Source organism: Pimephales promelas, chromosome 19, assembly GCF_988280905.1.
Source record: "Pimephales promelas chromosome 19, fPimPro1.hap1.1, whole genome shotgun sequence".
NCBI lineage: Eukaryota > Metazoa > Chordata > Actinopteri > Cypriniformes > Leuciscidae > Pimephales > Pimephales promelas.
In genome coordinates this window covers 31,420,457-31,429,923 of record NC_142787.1, presented here as the reverse complement: position 1 = coordinate 31,429,923, position 9,467 = coordinate 31,420,457, and the positions used below count along the sequence as shown (strand labels likewise).

The window sequence follows — 9,467 nt, the reverse complement described above, 5'->3', positions numbered from 1 at the left end:
GCTCCAGAATACATCTGTGATCTAGTTACTCTCTCTCTCTCTCTCTCGCTCTCTCTCTCTCTATGTGTGTGTGTGTGTGTGTGTGTGTGTGTGTGTGTGTGTGTGTGTGTGTGTGTGTGTGTCAGACTCATTGTAAATTAAAAACCATGCGGGGGAAGAGCCTTTTAACGTGCCTGAGTTATGAAACACACTACCTGCATCTATTAGGGATGCTGCTTCTGTAGTTGGTTTGAAGAAACTTCTTAAGACACATCTTTAGACTATAGCTTTTAATTGATCATTTTATTATTTATGTGTATTTTTATATAATTTTTTTTTCATGTTTGATTTGAATCTGGATTAGATTACTGTAAGTACTGTAAGTGAACAAATACCATAATGCACCATGCTTGTTTTTTGGTAAGTTATGCAGTAACTCAGTCAGTTGTTCAAATCCAAGTCCGTGGAAACGTGGGCCGGTTTGCAGATTTCATGGCTAAACAACGGCAGAAAATCTGTTGCAAGGACTTGTTTCCAACAACATTTTAAGTCTTTTTTTTTTTTTTCTGAAGTTGAACTGTCATAAAACTTTTTTTTGTACAAAATCAGCACTTTTCCAACGTGTGTAACTAACGTCACAAACATGCAAACTAAGGGATTTGAAGGCCGGCATATTTCCAGATGTCTGTGCCTCTCTGACAATCATACACCATGCAAACATGTGGATGGTTATTTATCAGATTTTCAAACTGACAGGTGGATTTGTGTTTTTCCAAGAGCCGACAGATTTAAAGTGCACAATAATGATGGGTTTCTTTTAGTTGCATTCTAATAATATACCCCACATGTTTTCCAGCATTCAACCACAATATAATCTGCTTGTATGTCTAACCATCATAATCAACAGCCATTACCATAAGCATTCAAAATGCATAACCATCAAACGCTTCCAAACACAATGAAATCTTTGTTTACAAGATTGTTTTACAGCATGTAACGTGTTTGGCTTTCACTTTTTTGACTTACCATAAATATCAGTTTCAATAGATGTGATTTAAAGGAGTAGTTCACTTTAAAAAAAAAACAAAAAAACTTTTAATAATTTACTCACCCACATGTCATCCAAGATGTCCATGTCTTTCTTTTTTCAGACGAAAAGAAATTGAGGTTTTTGATGAAAACATTCAAGGATTTTTCTCCATATAATGGACTTCAATGGGGTCCAAACGGTGCAAACTGTTCAAAGGGCTTTAAACGACACCAGACGATAAAGTAATTGTAAAAACGTAAAAAAAAAAAGTAATTGTAAGTACATGTATTTGTTTGCTTATTTATTTGTTGATATGTATATTTACATATTTATTCACAGCTAAGAATACTGTTTCAAAAAATAGTACATTTCCTTCATGGTTTTAAATACTATATTTGAATAAAATCAACACATAGGACCGCTTTGACTAAAAGCAAATTCTTGTCTTTCTCACTCTTTTATTGAAAAACACAACATCTCATGTGTTGAGTTGACCTCCAGGACGGTGTCGGCAACATTTGTGGGAGCTCGTCCGGGATCTGCTCCTGAAGGACCACAAATCTCTTCCAGGCCTTGCACTGGAGGTCAACTCAAACATATGCTGCATGCATTTATTTATATTTTGCCATGTTCAAACAGCGCCCAAAAGCATGGTCATGCGACAAACAGCAAAACAAAGTTTAATATTCTTCATTAAAAATGTATAATTTAGCTTAAAACATTTCACCATGGCAGCTGTGCTTGCCCGTATAGCCTCACAGCAAGGTTGTATTCCTTCTGTTGCTGCTGTAGTTATTATTGCCTCTAAATGCATGTTTTTAGCTTTGCGTATGCTTAATTATTTATCATACTTGAACAGGTGTAGTTACTACCGCAATTGCTGCTGCTATCGACTCAAAAAACATACTCATGATAGTTTGCTTATACTCCGTATCAACACAACTTGTGAAACATCGAATTTGATTTTGACTGTGTGTTTTTGCTTCATGCAGATCATGCAAAATAGTTTTGCTGTTTTAAAAAAATAAAAATACTTTTAGTGATTATCGCGCTTATCTTAGTGGTTGAATTTCAGAGGAACTCTGCAGGTCTAGCTTGCAACAAACAATGAACCAGACTATTTGAATGTTGACCAAGCAATCTAATTGGCTGCAGGTCAGCAGAAGCCAATCGGATTGTAGCATGCAGTAATAATGTGATTGCTTACGGTTTTGTTTTTTACAGTATATTTTATGACATTGTTGGAGATGTCTTTGTTATGGCAACTTGACATAAATCCAAACAAACTGACATTCCGACATAATTATTTAAAAATAAACATTTTAAAAAGAATTTTAAAATTCAGTATTCATTTTTGAAATCTGGTACGTAGACTATACTATATGTTAAATGTTCCAATAAAAAAAACAAAAACAAACATATTACATTACAGGAATCATCCTTTTTAAATGAATTATAATATTTAGCCTACAAATTCTAAACCCAGTCACAAAACATTTATTAAACATTTCTTTAAAGGTAACCCTTTGAAAGAAAGTCCAATAGTGTCTGTGTGCACCAAAGCAAGGTTCAATTGCATAAACTGTCACCGCTCTTTGCTCTTTGAGACGTCGGGCTGAATTCTCATCTGAACAATTAGACTGAGAGAGCTGCTGAAATGGGTATCACAATGGCAGAATGTAATGTGATGAGCTAGCTCTTATCACAGCTCAAAAACTTTAAAGAAAAGAGGAAACTCATTTCAAACGGCCATAATTAAATGACACAGTTGACTTGATAGTCCTTGGACCATCTGAAATTTAAATTATATAAATTAATGAGGAAAAAAGTCTTTCTTTCTTGGCATACTGAACTGAAGTTGAGTGCCTTTTGTGATGGTGGTGGGTTTTTTTTCTCTCTCTCGGCACAGATTTGAAAATGAGAGAAAACCGTAAAAATACAATATCAAATGAATATATGAAGCACTTTGATCAGCAACAGTTAAGGGATGCTCAGATTGCAAAAAGCCCAGTGAGATAAATGCAGTTTTGAAATCCATATGTGAGCAGTCTTTAGAAAACAAATGTGTAAAAGCCTTTAACCATAATTTTCTTGCTGATTGCAGTACCAAACAAAGCACAGTTCTATAGAGTTAGTTATATTAGGAATAAGTTACACTCGAAAAATGCTGGGTTGTTTTAACCCAACTTTGGGTCAAATATGGACAAACCCCAAATGTTGGGTTGCCTAAAACGCATCGTGCAGCCCAAACCGTAAGGGTTGGAGCTCTGAAACTTTGTCAGATGGTAGGGCGTCAAATTGAGGAGAACCTATCTGAGTATGAGCCCGATTGGCCCATAGGTGGCGCTACAGCAACCAAAAGTACAAAATTGCTCATAACTCCTAGACCGTTTGACTTAGCTTCAATGTTTTTACACCACTGCAAACCCTGGCTCAAGACGGACAAGATGTATATCTAGCAAAAAAAAAAAAAAATTGGTATTTCGGTTTTTGTCCAAAACCCACTTTTGCAAACTAGTCCCTGGTTTTTTGCCCGATCGGGACCAAAGCAGTTTATTCTCTTTAGTCCTATTCTCTGGACTCTCTAGATAAATAATTATCGAAAGTTGAAATTTTGCATTTGGTTGGATGTAACAGGGTGATTTAGATAGTGGTCTGTGGCAAAATTCAGTCAAAAGCCCGTAAATCCCCCCCCCCCCCCCCCAAAAAAAAAGTCACAAATTCACAGGGCCTCAAATTGAGGAGAACCTATCAGAATATGAGCCCGATTGGCCCATAGGTGGCGCTACAGCAAAGTTTCTCCCCAAAGTTTCGTGAGGATCGGATTACAGGTGGCCAATGAGTGGTGTTTTACTGCCCGCTGCTGTTTAAAGTGATTTTTTTTTTTCACAACACTCAACTATAATTCAAAGTATAACTTTATCAATGGGCTATATGCACGCATAAGTTCCGCATTTGACGTAAGGATGCTCGTCTATTTCCGGTTGTGGAGATTAAAGAGGAGGAAAACCGGAGAAAACGGGATTATGGCAGAGTCTTCAATATTTACTGTCCTCCCGTCTTTGAAACGAAACGTACATACGTTTAGATGTAATTTTATATATAGTTATGTTTATTTAATATAATTTTAAAAAGAAGCATAAACACAACGAGGGGTGTCTGTTTTATCTGTTTTTGTGACTAACGTTTCATTAGTATAACCATGGAGTATAAAATTCAATATAAATTTTCGCTATTGCATTGGACTCTATGATCGGCGGAAGTTATCGAGCATCCTTAATCCTTCACCGGAAATACCGCCGTGCATAGAGCCCATTCAATCTTTTAACATTTACATCCACATTTAGTAAAAAATGACTATGAAATGAGTGTGTGTGAACTGAACTGTAGTAAATCATATTTTAACATGGTAAATTATGATAAATCATATTGGAACATGGTTAATTATTTAATATCACACTGAAATGTAGTATATCATGATAAATCATGCTTGCTACATACAACTTAATGTCTTTTGATGCTTTTGTGCTTAAATGCCTTAAAAATCTGAACTGCTTGAACATCGAATTAAAAAATGTAACCCAATGGCTGACCCAAAGTTGGGTTAAACATCCCAGCATTTTTTTAGAGTGACTGTGGTTATTTAAGCCTGAAGAAAAGACGTTTCTTCTAAATTATTTCAATCAGCACACACCGATCATGTCTTCTGCGAATTCTATTTTAAGTTCTCTTATAACGAACAGTAAACAAATATTTCAAGCCACTGTCGTCGTCCAGATTCTTTATTTAGATGTTATGGGCAGCAGTGCTACTGTAAATTAAACTTGCTTTCTTTCTGAATTATAGCTCCATTCAGACGTCCCCATGTTAGTGTCCTGGTCCATTGCCATTGCTGAGGTTCCCTTCAGTAGAAGAGTGAATGGTACATCCGTCATTTCACTGAGGTAGGTAGGCTATTGAAAGCAAAGCTATGGGGTCGATGCTTATTGGGGTTAATGCAGATTTTTGAAATGAGGCAAAATATGAATGTGTCAGAGTTGAAATGGAAATTTTAAAAATAACAGTAATTTGCTTGGGAAGATGAAGCGAACCTTCAATTTCATGCACGATTGAAATAGTGCTTTAAGAAAAGTTTGAGATATGTTTGAAACATTTTCCTTCGACCTGCGAGATACTACTGATAAAAAATAATCTCTTTAAAATAATCTCCTATTTCAAAATTAATCTAAAGTGCCTTTCTCTAACAAATATCAATGATAATATTGTGGTCAATTAAACAAGATGCATTTGATTATTATTAACATGACAAATCCAAATCTAAAGTAGCCAAAATTCACATTTATTTTTATGTTTCTATCAGTCTAAGGTGTAAGGCTAAGCTAGATTAACATTAGAGAATAACATACAGATCATATTCTAACTTTTCATCATTTTGAACTATATAACATTGATTAGTTTTATATACATTGATTTGCTCAAGTAACATGCAACACTCGCGTCTCTGTCAAGTCGAGGTTAGTCGCGGACGTGGAGCTCTCGGCATCTGGAATGATGACGTTCTAGTCCTCTTTTTGTCTCAAAGTCTGCTTGCCATGGTCCATAATGTTTGAACAAAACCCTGCTAGGGACGCTCACGCTGTTGAGCTCACATAACGGGCATAACCGACCCAGTTGTCCACGTCTGTCGCCATGGTTACCAGTGCAGTACGAGGTCAAACCTGGCGGGTAACGCGGATATGACGTCATTGACTGGCGACTCCTCCCCCCTGCTCACACGCCCCGTTTCCTTGGTTAAAAATCCCAATTTTCTCACGATTTACAAGTAGTTGGAAACATTTGGGATGTTGTAAGTTATCAACTAAACAAAATATATAAAATTTTGGACATTTAACTGCAAAAATCCTGCATAATGTACCTTTAATTTCTTGTGCCATTTATTCGCCAAAAATATTTTTTTTGCATGCATATGATAGGCCTATGCAGTTTTTGCGTGCATATGAACCATTCTTTCACAAATGTTTGTAGAAGCAGTCTGCATTTTATACAAGTGATTGGATCACCTGAATTCAATGATTCGGAGGGGTGTCCCAATATTTTTAGCAATATAGTGTATATTCAGGAAATGCAACCTATGATTTCATTTAGTTTTAAACTGCATGTCTGTCTCTACATTTTAAACTGTGATAGGAACTATTTTAATGTAAAAGAAAAGCACAAACTAATCGCTAATCAGCACGATCTAATCACTCGAGGCTGTGCTCCTCATGCAGATTATCCTGAGAATTAAAGTGGATTTGACTACATGGAAATTATGTTATGAAAGTGTGACTTTTGAATCGAGCTCTTTGTAAATTGCAGGTTGTGATAGACCTGACATGTTTTGAAGTTTTAGCTTTGTTTCTGCAGTGTGTAGCTGGAGATCAGACCTTAAACACAAGCGATAATTGATTATTCATTATTTCCTGTGTGATATGGTTTATATTTGCATCCCATTCAAATTCTTTCAAAGGCACAGCACTACTGACTAATTGAAAATTTCCATTCTATGTTTTTGCAGCATGCATGGTCTATCCAACACTAAGTGAAGTCAGAAGCATTTAAATTATTTCCTTTCATATCATGCATATTGTTTCATTTGAAACTGAAGCAAAAAGAGCTTTGGGGGAGAAATGTTTCGCAAATATATATATTTTTATTTTTTCAGTTTGTTTACCCTAATTAATGCAATAACCATTATAAGCCTTTGCGTTGACACATTATATAATTTAGCCAAGGGCAACATAGGCCAAGGTGAATAAATATGGATTTTGTTTTTTACCTTTTGTGCAATGATTTGATGGTTTGCACACAAGGAAATGTGCAAGTTTATGCATATATAACTTGCTGTATGCAGATTTTCTATAAAAACACAAATAGTGATTATTATTGCATTATGGAGCCTTAAAACACTTTTAAGAGTGTACTAATAGCAGTAGTTAATACATAAGTTTAATATCCTGTGTAGTGTTATGAAATTTTAAAGATGTGATTCATCCAGCATGAGTTTATGGGTAAGACGGGGGCATTTGGACTATTAAAATGATTCCTGAGGTGGGATGAATTGTGTGTGCTGATAAGATTGTTTATTTGAGCACATGCTGTTTGTGTTGTTTTCACACCAGATTCACTAAAGTAATCACACAAAGCACACCTTTTGTATTAAATCGATTACACATATTCTGCACATAGTCCACCATCCATAAGATCGAACGAAGGCAAACTTTTTAATTGATTATTTGTACACATTTAATACACATGTACAAATTACAATTATAATATACCATACAGCGGCAAGTAGGTTTGTGAACCCTTTAAAAAAAAAAAAAAACGTTCTTTAGGTTATCTAAAACTATACAAAAACTTTTCCTTATTTAGTTAACCTGAATTCATTTTATTGGTTTTAATTCAAGTTTAATTGATTTTGTTATGCACTTTTACATTTTTTTATTAGTTTGTGTTTATTACGCCTATTTAGTTTCTATTCACCATTTCTATTTTTGCTTAAGTTTTCTTATTCAATGATAGATTTCATGTGTGCTTGACTACGTTTCATGTCTATAATGCCCTGTTATATCACTTGTTTGTTCATCATTTATTTAAGCCATGAAAATGTGCAACATCCCTTCTGTTTACCACCTTTTTAGTAATTGCACAATATTCATTGCACTAAAAGTCTTTCGACAAGAGTAACACACATCTATATTAAGCCTATTCACAGAGCAGTGCTATTGGATTATTTCAGCAACAATCAACAGATCACAATAGTTAGACTGAATCGCTAATAAAACCCAGATTGTGATGAAACAGAATGCTAAAGAGATGCAACCATTTAGTGAATTATTTTGTTTAGTGTTGTTAAATAACACGCTTTACACTAATTGTGAGACGTCCCGAGTGCACAGATGGCTGACCTGCATTTACTCTGGTTAAATCAGTCTGTCGTATGAGGCTGACAGCGCCTGTCTGGATGTGTAAGATATGTTTATGTAAGATCCAATCATGAGTTTTGTGCTCACTGCACTATTAATGATGTCATAAAACTGCTGAGTGCTTTCCTGGGCTAATGAGACGAGACCTTAGCCCTGACGACATTGTCTTTAACAGATGGTGCTACGAATATCAAGCTGTCATTGGACAGTATGTTCAACCTCACATTCTCCTTTTAATAATATAATTAACGATCATATGAGTGGTTCATAACAACAAGATCATTTCTATCCATAAATAATCAGCTTCTTCATTTGAGGGGGAAATTTCATGCATATTTCATCACTAGGCATATCATCTTTCTGTCACATGTCCCCTCTAGACTACATTTCCCAGCATCCCTCCTGGAGTATAGTGAGAGCGATTAGAAAACACAATAGACAGTAAAAGAAATGGACACAGCAACCCCATTGATTTCAACAGAGGAGACTGAAGCCTGATTATTGTACTCCCTGTCTGATGTCTGAGCGACTGCGCAGGCTCAAACTGAGCGTGACGACAGTCTGACGGTTGTAAATCTTCTAGTAGCTGTGCCAAGACCAATCTGAATCATCTAATTTCTCAAAAACGTTGAAATATTTTGTCCCGTTGCTTTTATGGACTCTCCATCTATGGGCTTCTCCCTTGACTTTATGCCTCCATGTCCCCCCGATTGCCTCATAGACAGTAAAAGATTGCCCTGAGCTTCTCCTTCTGTCTATACAGTAAGAAAGTCCCGTGGTTATGACGCAATCTTTGACGTTTCGACGCCAAATTGTTATCGAGTGGAGAACGGGACAAGAATTTTCGAAAGAGCCCGCCCCCAAAGCCCCACCGGAAGCGAAAAAACGCAAATGTTTCGGCGAAAACTCAACGTATCTCAACGTGTCTCGCCGAACTGAACCATATGCGTTTTGTCATTTTTGTTGGAGTATTCGCGGAGATATTAGCCGAAAAGCCACCTGTATATTAGCCTATTTTTTTCAAAAAACAGCTTCTACGGGGCCGTAACGTAAGATACAAAGTAATGGCGCATTTTATACATATACATTGTCATCTTTCTTTAGTAATAAATAATGGACAAATGAAGTCTTTGGACGCCTTAGATGTAAAGTTATTCGCTTTCAAAGTGACGCCAAAATGAATGGGAGTCAATGGGATGCTAACAGCAGGAGACGTTCTGCTACAATGGCGGCTCCGCGAGGCTTCAACTTCCGGCTGCTTTCTAATCGCTCTCGCGGTTCTTTGATTTCATACACTGATCAGTCTGCACAGCGCCACCTCAGGTCAAACCCATCTATTGACCCTTTTCAATAAGGCTTCGATTTTTCTCCTGAGCTCGTGACGTCATTAGCGGGTGCCATTTCTGAGCGTGGCCGACGGTTTTCGGCTAATATCTCCGCGAATACTCCACCAAAAATGACGAAACGCATATGGTTTTGTTCAGTTCGGC

The 9,467-nt window shown here is 36.5% G+C and overlaps 1 protein-coding gene across 1 annotated transcript in view; it reads left to right on the top strand.

The window, feature by feature from the left end:
* The first annotated feature begins 4,864 nt into the window (after positions 1 to 4,864).
* The window catches only part of sgcd (sarcoglycan, delta (dystrophin-associated glycoprotein)), a 225,730-nt gene continuing 221,127 nt past the window's right edge, over positions 4,865 to 9,467 (top strand). Inside the window, exon 1 of the mRNA XM_039676954.2 lies at positions 4,865 to 4,953. The gene's annotated coding sequence lies outside the window, so the exon portion shown is untranslated. The remainder of the gene's footprint in view (positions 4,954 to 9,467) is intronic.